Raw genomic sequence first — 14,126 nt, 5'->3', positions numbered from 1 at the left:
TTGAGAAAGCATGGAGTTTTTCAAAAAGGAAGAACTTGCAGTAATCTGGGCATTTCCTGGGATCTCAGGGGCCCAAGCTGGGGACTTCTCCATGGGGCGGGGAAGGGGGGGGGCATGGCTCCAGCAGAAATCCCAGGGGTGCATTACGATTGGCCACTTTGGGTCACATGCCTATCCCTCGCTCACTCTGCGGCCGGTGGAAGTGGGGGGGGGGTCCCATTGTGGCCAGTGGAAGTTGGGGGGGAAGTGATTGGTACTTGGGTTCCACTCCTGGGCCTAACAAAGCGGTTAGAAGAGTGGGATCTGGGCTAAAAGAAGCCAGAAAGGTCATGACAAATCCCCCTATGATCTGACCGCATGGCCAGCCCAGCACCTTGTTTGCTGCTCAGTATCCAGCCTGGAACCTTATGCTATAGCAACACCAGGCTCCTTGCACTTTCTAGCACATGCCATTATGTCTTGCTCATGGTTTTCAACGCCCCCTTCCTGGATTCTCTGTACCTTCTTTGCCTGGATCATGCCTCCTCCTCCTTCTAGATTCAGTTCTTTGTCACCTCTTCCAGGAACCCTTCCTAGAGCTTTAGGTTAGATCAGACGTCTCCTGAGCTCCCACCACCCCTGCACATCTTCACAGGGCTTACCCCAGAATGATGCTAAACCATAATAATGATAGTAATAGAGACAAACGTACATAATGTTTACCACGTCCCGTGCACGGGTCCAGGTACACGATGCATTTCGTTCATTTGTTCCTCACAACAACCCTACGAGGTAGGCATATTATCAGTCCCCATTTAAAAAAGTTTTTCTTTTATCTTTATTTTTGAGAGAGAGAGAGAGAGACAGAGAGAGCGCGTGAGCAGGGGAGGAACAGAGAGAGGGAGACACAGAATCCGAAGCAGGCTCCAGGCTCTGAGCTGTCAGCACAGAGCCCGATGCAGGGCTTAAACTCACGAACTTCGAGGTCATGACCTGAGCCGAAGTCAGCCGCTTAACCGACTGAGCCACCCACGTGCCCCTATCAGTCCTGATTTTATGAAGCAAAGAAACTGAGGCCTCAAAGGTTTATGTAACTTCCCCAAGATCACAAAGCTGGCAACCTGCAGAGCTGAGCTCAAACCCAGGCCCCATGGCTCTGAGTCTGTGCTCCTAACTACTTCATCTAGAAGTGGTTTGCAGGGCCGCAGTCTGCCCTGCTGAGCTGTGAGCCCTTAAGGGCAGGGCTAGTCGCGGCAGTCAGCCTCACACTCCTGGTGACGAGGGAGTCAGTGCTCACGCAATACCATCTGAGAACTGATCAGGACTTCCTCTGTTGGGTGGCGGAAGGATGAAGAGGGAAGGAGAAAAGACCACTTGGGGCCCTTGGAACCTCCTTTTGCAGACCTATGGAAGGAATGGGGTCTGAGGAGTCCCGCCCCAAGCTGCCCGTGTCCTGGCAGACCACACAAGCTGGCCAGAGCCCTCCTGCCCACCGGGCCATTTCTGTGAAATGCCTCTGGCTGACTCAGCCACGCTTTTTCTCTCCAACTTATGTCCATATTCTTGAAGCGGATTTGGTTTTCTCTGCGGTTGACTGAGACTTGCCCAGTGGCGCAAAAGGAGCTCTCCCAGTTGTAGTTCTTTCCAACACAACGTGATAAGGCCAGTGTCGGGGCCAGGAGGCCTGGAGCTGTGGCATTCCTCCATTTCGCTTCACTTTCCTTCGGTTGCCGGCCCAGGAGGCAAGCAGGTCTCTGACTCGCGGCCTTTGCTAAATACACTATCAAACGTTCCCTGACTTGATTTCTCCAGTTTCGTACTGAAGCTGGCTCTAATACCCTGCCTCGGTAGGCCATGGAGCTCAATGAAAGGGCCTGTTTCTACTAGGAAGGGTGGCAAGGAGGGACTGTAGCCATAATGGGTGGGTCATTACATATGGCCAGTGTTCAGTAGACCTGAACCCAAACTATAACCCAGCAGCAAATCAATCAATATTAAAGACAGACACAACGACAGCAGCGTTTTATTAAGTCCTTCCTACGGGCCAGGCTTTGAGCTAAGCTATTGCCAAATATTATCTAATTTAATCTTCACAAACCTGAAAGTCAATCCTTTCAATGGTATGATGAGTACCCATTTATGCCAGAGTCAGTACTGGGTACCTGGGTCACAGCAGTGAACAAAGCAGACAGAGACCTGCGACTTGTATACAGACAGCAGGCAATGGACATCACACCCAAGTAAACTACAAGGCAAGCCATGTGGTAGGTTAGAAAGAATATGGACCGAATAGTAGGGCAGGTGAGCGGCTGGGAGTGCTGGGGAAATGGCCTCGGTGGGCCGCACTGAGAAGATATTTGAGCGAAAATTTTTTGGGAGTGAGCCAGTTGGCCTTGTGGATATCTGGGCGAAGCTCATTCTGAGCAAAGGGGATGGCCAACGGGAAGACCTCAAGGCGGGACTGTTCTCAGGGTGCTCAGGGAACAGTGAGGGGGCGAGAGAGGCTGGGAAGGTGGGAGGAGAGGCCATATCAATGCAGGCCCTTGTGAGTCACGATATGAGCCACTTTACACGTGAGGAAACTGAGGCAGAGAAAGGTTATGCCCAAGGTAATGTGACCTGTAAGTATTGAGTGTCAGAGCTGGGACTGACCCCCCCCCCCCACCCCCCCCCCCCCAGGTCGTCTACATCAGAGTCCAGGCCTACATCCTAATGCTGGATACCCTCTCCCCACACACGGCAGAGCAAAGCTTCTGGACGTCCTCCCATGTCAACCAAGTTAGGCCTGGTGGGACCCGAGACTCAGAAATTTCCGAGCTGGAAGGAATCCCTGAGATCTCATCCAATTCTGGTGCCATGGGTGGAACGACAGAGGCCTGGGTCTTCTCCCCTGCTGGGTGACGGGACCTCCGACACAGGACGGGATTCCTCACCCATACGGTGGATGCCATCCCTCCTCATCGAGTCGTGGGGATTAAATGAAATGATGCATGTACAAGGGCTCTGACAAGTGCCAACAGTTCCTCTTTCCTTTCCTACCTCCTTCCCCAGCTTCTTGGAGCTGCAGTCACTGCCCGTCCATCCCCGAGCTCAATCCTGCCCCAGTCGGACACAGGACAGGTACCAGTAGCCTCCAGTCGATCACCACCAATCCAGCGGGGAGCTTGGGATTCTCCTGGGACCGCCCTCTCATCTGTCCCCACACACGGCCCTTTCTTCCCAGACGGCCGGGATCTGGTGCCCCCCGTGTGCCCAACCTTGAGTCTCTACTGTTCCCCTTTCTTTTTTTTTTTTTTTTTTAAATTTTTTTTTTTAACGTTTATTTATTTTTGGGACAGGGAGAGACAGAGCATGAACGGGGGAGGGGCAGAGAGAGAGGGAGACACAGAACCGGAAACAGGCTCCAGGCTCCGAGCCGTCAGCCCAGAGCCCGACGCGGGGCTCGAACCCACGGACCGCGAGATCGTGACCTGGCTGAAGTCGGACGCTCAACCGACTGCGCCACCCAGGCGCCCCTCTACTGTTCCCCTTTCATCAGCTGGGGCCCTACGGGATGTGCTCAGAGCTCCACTCACAGTACCACACACACACGTACACGAGGTGCTCCGGAAGTGGTTGCCACTGTTATTACTAAAAGTACCATGGGATCTGCTGCCACCAGGAATGTCTGGGACAAGTCACACACACCCCTCTGCACCCCACTGCTCCCTGAAGTTTGGGGTTAACACCCACGCTACTTTCCATCACGGCAACTGCCAGGGCTCAATGCCAGATCACTTGTGAAAAGCCATCCACATGGAAGCCAGTGTTTTCGGGTATCGGCTGGAGAACAGAGGGGAGGAGATTTCAAGCTGGATCCCACTGCCCACGTCCACAAGCCAGAGCCTGCGGGATCTGAGGCTTTTCCTCCAGCTTCCCCACGGGGGGCAAAGCTGGCACGGGGCTGTCAGCCAGGGTGGCCAAGGCAGGACCTCCTTCTTTCCGGTGGTGGGACCCACAGACGCATGAAGCAGCCCTCTGGCTGGTTAGCAGATAAATATTAATGACTAAATATGTACGTAGGACGGAAGATGGATGGGTGTCCCGGGAGCCATCGCTTTGATTGTCCCTTCTTAGATGCGTTTAAGGATCTCAACGTGATAATTGTAGGGAGCTGGAATGAATAGTAAAAAGCCTAGGGGGAGGTAAAACAAGGTCTAGGGGAGAAAAGAAGCCAGTCGGGACACCTGCTGAGAGGACAAAAGAAACCGTGAGTGAGGTGGCCCTGGGAGGGCAGAAGCCTTCGGTGGGGATACCCGCTCACACACCGAGAGTCCCGGCTCTGTTTGCGTGCCCGGGTGCGTGAGCAGTGGCGGGACGCCCAGCGGTGCCCGTCCGGGCCCCGAGCCCCTGCTGCGGGCACCGTACACAGACCCGGAGCGTCCCGGTGTATCGTTAGAAAATTCGGAAACAACAGCATATGGCATATGCTCCGCATGCAATTCTGCTCCCGCTGTTAACTAACTTAATTCCAAACGCCGATTCTCTCTGCTTATAATAAAAAGGTGCTTTGCACAGGGACTAAGGCCCCAGACTGAGCTTCGCTTCTCTCTCTTTTTTTTTTTCACTAAATGTTATTTAGTCCCGAAAAAATTCTAAATAGATTTGAGAAGCCCGGCCGCACTGGAAAGAAACAAAGCACTGAGCACACAAGCATGTGTGTGAGAGCAAACAGGAAGCGTGTGGGACGGGTTCAGGTGCGGACGTGGAAGCTTCTGGGAAACCCGCATGTTTAATGCTTTGCCGCGGCCCCTCCCCAGCGCCCATAGCTCCTGATTCCCGGTCCTTCCTCTGCCTCTCCTGGTCTATGGACGGCCACCTCCTTCTCAGGGATCCAGATTCCACATTTCAGTCCTCCATCGCCTCCCCCTCCGCTTCCCCCCTTTACAGGTCCTGCTGCCTTCTCTCTTGGCACCTCCTCCCCCGTTCGGCCTGTGCTCCCCACTCCCACGACATTACTCTCGTTCGGGCCCTCAATCACCTTGTACTTGGCCTCCCCTCCCCCCAGTCCACTCCAGACACTGCCACCAAACAGCCCTTTAAACCCGGCTCTGGCCACGCCGCCCCAGGGCTCAGACACCCCCCGGGGCTCTCCACCGCCAACCACATCAAGGACAACACAGCTGACCTTCAGAAACTGGCCGCCGGCTCGTATCTCCTGCTGCCTCGTGCTGTCATGCTCCGTGCCCCTCGGCCTCCATCACACCGTTCCCGCTGCTCAGACCACCTGTCGACTGTGCTGTCTGCCCGCCGCCACCCCGTTCAACCCCCAGGGCCGATCCCCCAATCACCTCTTGCACAGAGCCTTTCCTCTCTGCCTTCTGCACCTCTGTCGGGTCTCAGGTATGCGCGTTCTGCAGTCCAGTCATTTCTGGGCAGAAAAATTCCTCCCACTAGAATGTATCGTCCGTGAAAAGTGGCTCCTCATCTTTTCTGGCTCTTCACTTCACAACACGGTAGATATTAAACACTTTAAAAGAAGGAAACTTACTTGAATTGCATGAAGTTGAAGCACAGACCTATCAAGCTCCCCGCTGGATCCCATAAGAGTCTCGTGTGGGCTACGCGGCTTCTTCTCTCTGCTTCTGCATAATTATGGTCAGATCAGAGAGGATCAAAGTGCTAAAGGGTGCTGAGGGTGGCCCCGCATGTGCACACACTGTGTATCCTGGTAATCCCAGGAGTTAATGCAGTGGTTCTCAGCTTGGGGGCGATTTCGCCCCCCAGGGGACACTTGGCAGTGTGTGGAGACACTTTGGGTTGTCACAATGGGGAGGTGCTACCTGCGTCTAGTAGGGAGAGACCCTGGGATGCTCTAAACATCCTACAATTCACAAGACAGTCCCCCCAACAAAGAATCATTCAAGCCAAAGGGTCAAAAATGTTCCTGTTGAGAAACCCTGATATAACGTAAAACAGGCTTTCTTAACCCCATGAAGGAGACGATGAAACTGAGGCGCAAACGAGTCAGGTGATTTTCCCACCATAACACAGCTGTTTAAGTGGCAGAACGAGGCTGACCCTCAGGTTCCCGGATTCCCAGCCCTGCGTCCTTTCTTCTAGGTTATGTGCCTATCTGCAGAGCCAGACAACACGGCAGGAATTCAGAGGCACCAGACTCGACCGAGATTGCTGTTGCTAAGCCTGGTAGATGTCAAAGTGACCGCAAGGGCGTGGGCTGAGGCAAAATAACTCAGTGCACCACCCACTCTCCCGAGCCAAGATGCTTTTCGCTAGCCCTCCCAATGAAGACAGTGGGAGGCAATACCAGAAGTCCAGCGGGCAGTGAACCCTCATCCCAGTAGGCAGGGCCAGACTGCTCTGGGGTTGAAGCGACTCCAGGGGACCATGCTGGGAAACCCTATACCATGCCTCACTTACTGGATTCCTTGACTCAAGACAGCAGAAGGGTGACAGGCTGGCACGGAGCAGGAGGGGCCCGAGAGACACAGATGCCACTTTCTCTGCGTATTTGGGCCCGTGTCCCAGAACCTGCCATCTGCAGGAGAGCAGTGAGATGGAAAAGGGCTGCGCAAGACTGATGGGGCAGAGGAGACTTAGGGACATGAGTGCTTCCTCAAGTGTCTGCAGGGCTGCTATGCGAGAAGATGGTCTTGGGGGCTCTAGTGGGCAGAAGTGAGATGCCTGGAGAAGACCACATGTGGCAGATTTGGGCTCCATGTGAGGAAGGATAGGGACAGCTGTATAAAATCACACGCAGTTCCACGTCACTGAGATCCAGGGTAAGTGGCATGATCTCTAAGGGATACTGAAGAGGTTCCTACCTGGAAAGCTCCAAAGTTCTGTTTTATGAAGGGAAATGCAAGGGTGTGCGGCTATGTGCTAACGGTGGGGCATGAGCTCATGACCTCAGCGGCACGGCTGCCCGGGACAGGAGGTGTCACTTGAAAAAGCCCAGCTCCACATAGCAGATGTTCAGCGGAATGCAGAAGGCCTGGGTCTCACAGTGACAGGGACAGACAGGCATTGCTTTCGCTCTGATCAAAGCTACCGACTTCAGCTGAGAAAGACTCCTTCACTCTGAGGCTGAAAGTCAAGAAGGCCATAAAACCTCCTCTAAGTACAGTTTTCTCCAATTTTGAGAATTTGTGAGCAGGTGTGTCTATAGTAAGGGCAATGGGCTGTGAAGACTGGGCACGTATTAGCTGTCACCATGAAATAAAACTTCTAACAAAGTGAATATAACATGCTCAGTGATATCATTACTATTGGGTTACCTGGGGGTTCAGTAAGCAGTTCACACAAATGACTGCAAAGTGGCTTTTCGGTGCTCACTTGGTTGCTTAGAGGGGTAGTTCCAAACCTCTCCTCTCCCCCAACACTCAGGGTGTTGGAATAGGACACTGGCGTTGACAGATATTCAAAATCGGGCACTGCAACTGAACAGTGTGACCTTGGACAAGTCACTCAATTTTCACGTTGTAGTTCCCTCATCTGTCAAACGGGGAGACTGCTACTACTTACCTTTACAGGGTAATAGTTGAGGATTAAATGAGGCGTTGGTAAAGTGCACGAAATGAGGCGTTTGTAACGTGCATGTGCCAGTAAGTGACTGGTGCACGTCAGCCATCAAGGCAAAGGGCTTTCGCGTATGTCCTCTCTCTCCCCTTTTACCACCATAAGGTGCAGCAGTAGGAGATTCCCCCACCTAATGGTTGCTCACACTTGCCAAATTGTTCTACCTAATTAGACAAAGACTCTCATGTCAGGATGAGGGCACCAAGTTCTTGCTTCGACTTGTCTTCTATAAAGGAACCACTATACTATGCTACACTACAGTTTCTATAAAGGAGCCAGTACACTACATATATATGTATGTGTGTGTGTGTATATATATATATATATATATATATATATATATATATATAAAATCTGTGTCATATGTATCATATATACATATACACATACGTGTATATACATGGCATCAACTATGTGCACCAGTAAGGTCAGCTTTGTTGCTAACTGCCTGGAAGTATTATTAGGTAAGTAGAGGCTTGAGTGACAATGCCAGCTCAGCCACGTGATCAAACAAGGCACCATGGCGTCCGCTGGCTTTCCAACGTGAACCGTGATGAAAGCCGTAAGGGCAGTTTGTAGGGGTGTCCACAGTGCTACTCAGGCCTTCTGGGATATGGAAACAACCTCTGGGGCCAACCTAAGGTCACCAGCAGTGCTGGGAATTTGCTGGAGAACTTGCACTCCCGACATCGAGGGGAGGTATGGATTATTTGGAAGGGGTGGATCTTGGCAGGACGAGAGGCTTCGCTGGCTCTGGGGATGGTGAAGCGGCCGTCTCCTCTTTGACAACAGGGTGCCTGCTGGAGTTTGCACCTCTGCTCTTCTCTTGGCACCGCGTGGGGAATGAGGGCTGAGCTTTGTAGAGCTGCCCGTCCTGACCCAGCAGCTGCACGCCGGGCTGGCAACTCCTCATAAGACCCCTTTCATCTTCCTCAAAGGCAGGTTATGAGAACTCTAGGAGAAGGTGCTTGTTATTGTATATAGACTTACACTTTCCCAAAGATGCACGTTAGAGGTGCGATACCTTTTTCTTTTCTTTTTTGTCAAGTTGCCTAACATACAGCGTAGTCTTGGCTTCAGGAGTAGATTCCTGTGATTCATCACTTACGTACAACACCCAGTGCTCATCCCCACAAGTGCCCTCCTCGCTGCTCATCACCCATCTTCCCCACCCCCGTCAACCCTCGGTGTGTTCTCTGTATTTAAGAGTCTCTTATGGTTTGCCTCCCTCTCTGTTTGTATCTTATTTTTCCTTCCCTTCTCCTATGGTCTTCTGTTAAGTTTCTCAAATTCCATGTATGAGTGAAATCCTATGACCTCTGTCTTTCTCTGACTTACCTCACTTAGCAGAATATCTTAAAAAAACAAAAGAACCTGCAATTTGCATATTCTGCCAGCAGGGGACAGCCATGTGACCCAGACTCAAAGATGTCCGCTTTATGCAGGGATCTTTCCCCAAACTCCCCAGGTGTGCAAATGCGACTCCCATGGATTTATTAGAATGTATACAACTTTAAAGCAATATTAATCCGCCACACTGAGAAATCTTAAAGACAAAAAGAACCGTGGCCAGAAGGCAGAACACGGAGTCGGATTTTTATTGGTTAGAAACTCTTTCTGATGCAAATCTCATGCCCACTTAATTGGACTGGGTTTTGCAGATTTATTAGAACGTATACAACTTTAAAGCAATATTAATCCGCCATGCTGAGAAATCTTAAAGACAAAAAGAACTGTGGCCAGAAGGCAGAACATGGAGTCTGATTTCTGTTGGTTAGAAACATTTTCCGATGCAAATCTCATGCCCATTTAATTGGACTGGGTTTCACACAACTGCAGTCTGCTCCTTCCCTGCCGGCTGCTGGCGAGGGGCTCGCCCTCATAATCACCCTGGTTCGGAACCCCTGCCTCCTTCCCGTAAACATTATGATGTACTGGGCACTTACGTTACACCAGGAACCGGGCAAGACACTTCATGCCTCTCATTTTCTCCTTGCCACAATCCCACCAGCTCCACATCATTATCTCCATGCCACTGATGACAGATGGACTCAGCTGGTGACAGAGCCGCATCCAAACTCAGATTTGCCCAATCCCCACACACAGAGCTCTCCCCTGTGTTTCGCTCACTTCCTCTACCGGGGGTGGAAGAAAAGAAAGATACCAGGGTTTCCCCAACACTGACCGGCTTTCCCGACACTGTCCCTACAATGTTCATTTCCTGTTAGAAGGGGGAAGCCCTCTACTTTACCCTTTCTGAAAAATAAGGCAAAGCAGCCCCCCCGCCCCTCCACGTTTTCATTTCAGGCACTCCCTGAATGAGCTTGCAGACTCTATTTATTTATTTATAGGTTCCTAGAACTTACCCACCAGGGGAGATTTCACCCAATTCCCTCTCTTTGCCACACAAAAAAACAAGGTAGGAGAGGTATAGGGACACCCCAGGGTCAGGCAAGGAGTTGGCAGGGGCAGGATTGGAGCTCAGGGGTTTCTCATTTTATGCTTGGGCTGTAGGACCCTCTACGTTTTCCAAATCATTTCAGAGAGTTATGAAGAAGTGGTCGACTGAAAGAGATCAGAACATCCAAAAAATAAGAATAACAGAGGTTCAGCTGGTTACACTGGCTTATAAAGAGTGGAGCATGAGAATTTAAAACCCCTCGGTAGGTCAGAGCAGCATTCACCCCATCTTACAAGGAACCCCTGACCTTGGTGTCCCAGAGGGTCATGGGAGAATATGGGAGACACATCTATAATGTTGACTTTCAGCATTTAGGAAATGTCCCCTAACTTCCATTTAATAACCCCATTTATATCTGTCATCCACGACTCTCTAAAAGTTCATTCCTGGAATCTATTTATAATTTCAGTCCATACTGTTTCTCGGAGTAATGATTTTTGCACATTTACTACCTACGGCGTAAAGTACTACTTTCTTTTATTTGGCCTAAAACTATCAAGCTCTCTGGCTCTGCTCAGCAGGGCAGGACGAGAAGCCATTAACATCTTTCACCTGAAGAATTATTTTTAAAGAAGCTAATTAAGTCTACAATGCAAACAGGTATATTATTATGCAAAAACATTAATTAGGCCAATTTTGAAGTTCCTACAAGTGCCCTGAAAAGAGTTCAGTTCACCAACAGTTTACCTTCTCCAGATGACTTCCAGGTGGAACCCACTTTAGTAGGAATTTTTTTTTTTAATGTTTATTTTTTGAGAGAGAGAGAGAGAGACAGTGGGTTAGCAGGGGAGGGACAGAGAGAGGGAGACACAGAATCCGAAGCAGGTTCCAGGCTCTGAGCTGTCGGCACAGAGCCTGACCTGGGGCTCGAACCCATGAACCACCAACCATGAGATCATGACCTGAGCCAAAGTCGAATGCGTAACCGACTGAGCCATCCAGACGCCCCAAGAGGAATTTTCTTTAGACACCTGTGAGGACATGATTTATGTCTGCCCCAGAAGAAAAGTGGTAAAAGGGAGCTGAGGGGCAGGAATATACAATCTATAATCACAGTGAAATAATCTATAATGGCAGTGGAATCTTCAAAACATATTCTTTTGTTTTCAAAGCCCAAAATTCTGAGAGCAATTCCTTTCTGAACAAAGGGTATATTGGGAATGACTCCAATATCCAAGGCTGGGAGATGGGATAGCAGGGAACACCATGTTGATGAGGATTCGGGTTGCATTACCTGAATCTTCTTGATTACCATTTAGAATGAAAGCATCACTCCTTGTCTGGTTCACTATCAACAAGGGATAAGCTTTCATTGCTTTTCTTTTCAATCCAATAGTATGAGACACGCTGGGTGAGGATATTCTCCTTGAAGATTCAAAGAAAGGGCAGCCGGATGGCACCGTCTGCGTCTCCTTCTGTGGCCAGGTGAGGAAAGAGACGGAGAGGTACCCAAGCCAGAGAGAATTCCAAGTGGAACAATTTCCATCGTGGTCCCAGGGTTCTGGGTCATCAGCTCCCATGCAGGCCCAGACATAGCGCTTAACTCAATATAATGGCATCTGTCAAGTGGGGAGGGGAGGTTGGGGCCTAAATGAGTTTCTCCTTCCCCCAAATAGTCACATTCTGTGTGTATTCTGCCAAGATAGTGCAAAGGTTAATAATCCAAGGTATTTTAGAATCAGTACGGACCAAACCCATTTTCTAAAAGTTGGTTTTGATATAGTAAGAAGAGATCTAGTCTCCCAAGGCCACAGATATCCCCAGGGGCTCCTGCATTTGCAAGATGGAGCAGAAAAAGCGAAGAAACATGGCAAGCCTCAGCACTAAATCTTTTTTCAATGAGCCCCTTTGAGGGAGATTTGCCACTCACCAGTATTTTTAGGTAGGCTAAGTACAGTGTCTTAACCAAACTCTGCCAGTAATGTCTTGTCTGTGGGGACAGCTGAGAACTAGGAAAGGACACAGAGGACGGTAACAGAACAAGGCTGTAAGAATCCTAGTGCATGGAGCGAGTCAGAGATGTGATAAGAGTTCAATCTTCTACCAATGTCAGAATTCACAGCATGGCTTTTTCCAAGAAGCGCGAAGTGCTTTACAGATGACACGTTAATCTTCCCAGAGCCCCGGGTAATGGAAAGCCTGAGGCTTGAGGGGCAGGGTGTGGGGCTGGGGAAGCAGACTTCTCGCTGTGTGCTGGTCCCCCGGGAGCGGATCAGTGATGTGGGGAACAGGACGGCCAGATCTGGACGCCTCGTCCTTCTGCCCAGACTGCTGCCTTCCTCTCTGCCAGTGTCACTGCAAACCGTGACCCTTCCTTCCCTCCGTACAGCAGTATAGCTTCACCGATAAGCAATAATCCAAAATAAAAGACTCAAGAGTGCGGCTAAGAGAGGAAAGGGGCAACAGGAAGATTTGCCAAAAGAAAAAAAAAAGCAATGAGCTCACGGAGTATGAGCTTCCCACCTTCTGTCCCAGGCCCGGGGCCACCTTGCCCATAATTGGGGCGGTGTGTCTGCTCTGGATCAAGAGGCCTGGTCCCTGCTCAGCCTCCTCATGGGAAAAGGGTTTAGACGCCTGGTGATGTGTTCAAGTTGCTGCCATGACCAAATACGAATAAGGCGCTACCCCGCATGTTAGTTCAGTGCCCGCCACAAAGCAGGTGCTCTGAGCGCGTGCTACGTGAATGCTCTTGTACGGCTTCCTACAGTTTCGAAAGGTGCTTCCTCCCTACCCCTCACGCCTCATAACTACTGCACAGTCTGCCATTACACTCTAGTTAAACATCAGGAAACTAAGGGAGGGAACGGACCAGAACCCAGATTTTCTCATTCTGTTACTCTTTCTAATGGTCTATAGAAAAGGAAGGTTCCAGGCTGACCTGGTGGAAAGTGCATGGGCTGGCAGGGAGGAAAATGGGTTTCTATGCCCAGCACGACTAGAAAAGAACCTGGAGATCTAGTGGAGGGAAGGCAAGCAATTTCATTTTATGGGTGACTCCGATTTCCAGCATCAGCTGCTGGCTCCTGGGCCAGGAGGATCCTGGGGCTGCCCGGAGGTGGGGGGGGGGGGGGGGGAACAGACAGTGTGCTGTGATCGATTAGCCATGTCTGTCTCAAGCATGGAAAGGGCTAACGGGACCCCAATGTCACCTAATGGCCGTATTTTGTTTTTCTTTTCTTTTTTTAAAGTGCAGAGCCCAATGTGGGGCTTGAACTCACAACCCAGAGATCAAGGCCCGAGCTGAGATCAAGAGTCGGACCCTTAACCAACTGAGCCACCCAGATGCCCCTATTGCCTCCTTCTAGGACACCTGTTTATTTTGTAGCTAATAAAGTGTATCAGAAAACTCATGTGTTCTACATGACACGGCTGGACAGCAGCAGAGATGGAATCTGAATCCAGGACTCTCACCTATAAGTCCAGTCCTTTTTTCACTACGTCATGCCATCCTGGGCCTAATACCAGGTCCAGCTCCATAAATATGGATGAATGAGTTCTCCACCCCGCCCCTCTCCCCACTCCTTTTCTTCACTTGTAGACTACAAGAGATAATTCCTGTTTTATCTATTTCACAGAATTACTGACTCAAATGAAAGGCCAGAATCCTAGCACTCTGAGCTCCTAGGCCCGTGCTCTTACTGCTGCACCATGATGCTATCAATAGACGTGAAAACACTGGAAGGCAGAGGCAGAGTAGCAAGATGGGAAGGGAGGAGTCTGGAGCCCTAGATTCAGCTTCAGTTGAATACGCTCCACACCTGCAGAGTGGGGGGTTAGGGAAGCAGACTTCTCACCGTGTGCTGGCCCCTGAGAGCGGATCAGTGATGCGGGTAACAGGGACAGCCGTATCCAGATGCTCTCTCTCTATAGCCCCAGGTGCAGGAGCTCAGGAAGAATGGGAATGGGGAAAAGCCAAGGCTAACAGCGGCAGTCTCCAGCCCCCTGGGGGCAGCTGGTTCCGGGTATGTTGCAGAAGGGAGCATGTGGCCGGAGGTAGAAGCTGTGTTCTCTCGTATCCCTCATCCCCCGCATCCTGCTCTCCAGAGTGGCTGTCCCAGTCCTCATCACTGCACGTGAGCGATGTGACTGGAACCTGGGACACTGCAGC

The 14,126-nt window shown here is 50.7% G+C and overlaps 1 protein-coding gene across 1 annotated transcript in view; it reads right to left on the bottom strand.

Annotated features, from left to right (window-relative positions):
• Positions 1-14,126, bottom strand: part of FAM78B (family with sequence similarity 78 member B) — an 81,472-nt gene that overhangs the window by 42,627 nt on the left and 24,719 nt on the right.

Source organism: Lynx canadensis, chromosome F1 (genome assembly GCF_007474595.2).
Source record: "Lynx canadensis isolate LIC74 chromosome F1, mLynCan4.pri.v2, whole genome shotgun sequence".
NCBI lineage: Eukaryota > Metazoa > Chordata > Mammalia > Carnivora > Felidae > Lynx > Lynx canadensis.
Note: the sequence above shows the minus strand (reverse complement) of the source record. Positions and strands in the feature narration are given on the sequence as shown.